The sequence below is a fragment of the Penaeus japonicus genome, unplaced genomic scaffold (assembly GCF_977035675.1).
Source record: "Penaeus japonicus unplaced genomic scaffold, GWHDUDI00000001_assembly GWHDUDI00000013, whole genome shotgun sequence".
In the NCBI taxonomy this organism is placed as follows: Eukaryota; Metazoa; Arthropoda; class Malacostraca; order Decapoda; family Penaeidae; genus Penaeus; species Penaeus japonicus.
In genome coordinates, this window is record NW_028234415.1 from 6,187,380 (window position 1) to 6,189,879 (window position 2,500).

The following is a 2,500-nucleotide window of genomic DNA, read 5'->3' on the forward strand; positions in this document are numbered from 1 at the left end:
AGGAAGAATAAGATAAGAAACAAACGATGAGGAAGAAAAAAAAACGAACAAAGTGAAGTACAATAGGAGAGAAGAAGAAGAAGAAGAAGAAAAAAAAAAGTAGAAGGAAGACTTGGCTAAGGGAATAATAATGGCAACAAGTGAAAGTGGGGCCAAGTGAAAGGGATGGAGAAAGGGGATGAGGAAGAGAGGGGGGGGGGGAGGGGTGTAGGGGCGTTTAGTGGGGAGGGGGAGGAGATCGCTTCCATCCAACTATTATATTCTGTTTAAAGTAAAAGGCTTCACTCACCTCCATCGACTCCCCCCCCCCTCTTCTCCCCTCCTCCTTCCTCTCCTCTATATTCCCCTTTTCTCCTCTCGCTTCCTCTTTTCCCCTCTTCCTTCTCTAATCTTCTCCTCTCTTTTCCTCCCCGTACTCTTTTTTTCCCTCTTCTCTTTCTCTCCTTCTCCTCTCCTTCCTCCCTCGTACTTTTTCTTCCCTCTTCTCTTTCTCTCCTTCTCCTCTCCTTCCTTCCTCGCACTCTTTTTTCCCTCTTCTCTTTCTCTCCTTCTCCTCTCCTTCCCTTCCCGTACTCATTTTTCCCTCTTCTCTTTCTCTCCTTCTCTCCTCTCCTTTCCTCCCTCCCTCCCTGTTCTCTACACCCCCCCCCTTCCATCTTCATCCTCCTCTCCTCTCCTCTCCTCTCCTCTCCTCTCCTCCTCCTCCCCGTCCTCTTTTTCCCTCTTCTCTTTCAGATGATAATAATAACAATAATGATAATGATAATATTAATGATTATAATAATAATAATAATTATCCTTACCATATAATTTATGGTGATAGTAATAACAACAATAGTAAAAATAATGACAACGACAATGATATTTATATCAATAAAATAATGTTAATGATTGTTATGATGGATATCATAATAATGATGATATTACTAAAGCTACTACCACTAATGATGATAATGATGATTATGATGACAATGTTAATTATGATGATATTTATGATGATTATGATGATAATGATAATTATGATGATAATAATAATTACGATGATAACAGTAATGATAATTAAATCTGCATTGGCCAAACCTTCCTCAGCGACCACCTGCTGTACCACCTGTGAATAACGAACACTCAAAATTCCTGGGGAATAAAAACACGTTATGTATATAATCAAGAAATCGACATATGATGAAAGGAAGACGAAAGAAGAAGAAGAAGAAGAAGAAGAAGAAGTAGAAGAAGGAGAAAAAGAAGAAGAGGACGAAGATGACTAAGGATTAGAAGGAAAAAAGGAGAAGAAGAAGAAAAGAAAGAAGAAAGAGAAGAAAAGGAAGAATAAGAAAAATGAGAAGAATATGAAGTATAAGAATAATAATTATAAGAAGAATAAGAAAAAATGAGAAGAAGATGAAGTATAATAATAATAATAAAAAGAAAAATAAAAAAAAAATGAGAAGAAGATGAAGTATATTAATAATAATAATAAGAAGAAGAATGAGAAAAATGAGAAAAAAGAAGGTGAAGAAGGAGAAGAAGAAGAAGAAGAATGAGAAAAATGAGAAGAAGGAGAAGAAGAAGAAGAAGAAGAATGAGAAGGACCTAATTGAACAGCAAGCTAATCCCTCTGGCGCCTGGAGTCTATTGGACCAGCCAGCCTTATTCATCATGTATGGAATCAGTTGTACATTTTCAGAGGTTGATGTAAAATGAATGAATGAATGAGATTAATACTTTGGTCTCCCTCTCTCTCTTTTTGATAATTTTTTTTCTATCTCTCTCTCTCTCACTCTTTCACTTTTACTTTCTCTCTCTCTCTCTCTCAGTGTCCTGCTTATTTTCTTTCTCCTCTTTCTCTCTCTCTCACTGTCCTTCTTACTATCTTTCTCTTCTTTCTCTCTCAGTGTCCTTCTCCCTTCTTTCTCCTCTTTCTCTCTCTCTCGGTGTCCTCCTTACTTTCTTTCTCCTCTCTCTTTCTCTCTCGGTGTCCTTCTCCCTTTCTTTCTCCTCTCTCTCTTTCTCTCTCAGTGTCCTTATCCCTTTCTTTATCCTCACTCTCTCTCTCTCTCTCTCTCTCTCTCTCTTTCTCTCTCTCTTCCCCCCCTCCTCTCTCTCCTCTCTCTCTCACTCTCTCATCTATTAAGTTTGCACACTAATTGAAGTGGCATTATGAATGATATACAAAGATCACAACTCAAAGTGTACTCCTGTTGAAGTGTAAATGTCTGAAGAGTTAAAGCAGGAAGTTATTCTTTATCACACATTGCACGTTTCATTGTCTTTATCAACATTGTCTTGAAGAGCAAACATTACTTTGTTTGTTTTCGCATGTCGTTGTTTTTTCCTTGTCAGTCTTTGTTTGTTCCCTTGTTTGTTTTCGCATGTCGTTGCTTATGTTGGACAAATATTCAAGAATGGGTTTGGTAGTACATCAAATAGATTGTAAGAGGAGAGCCTTTGCGAGAGCGTTATCTAAATTTATGTGATTAATAGATAAGAAATGATGTCT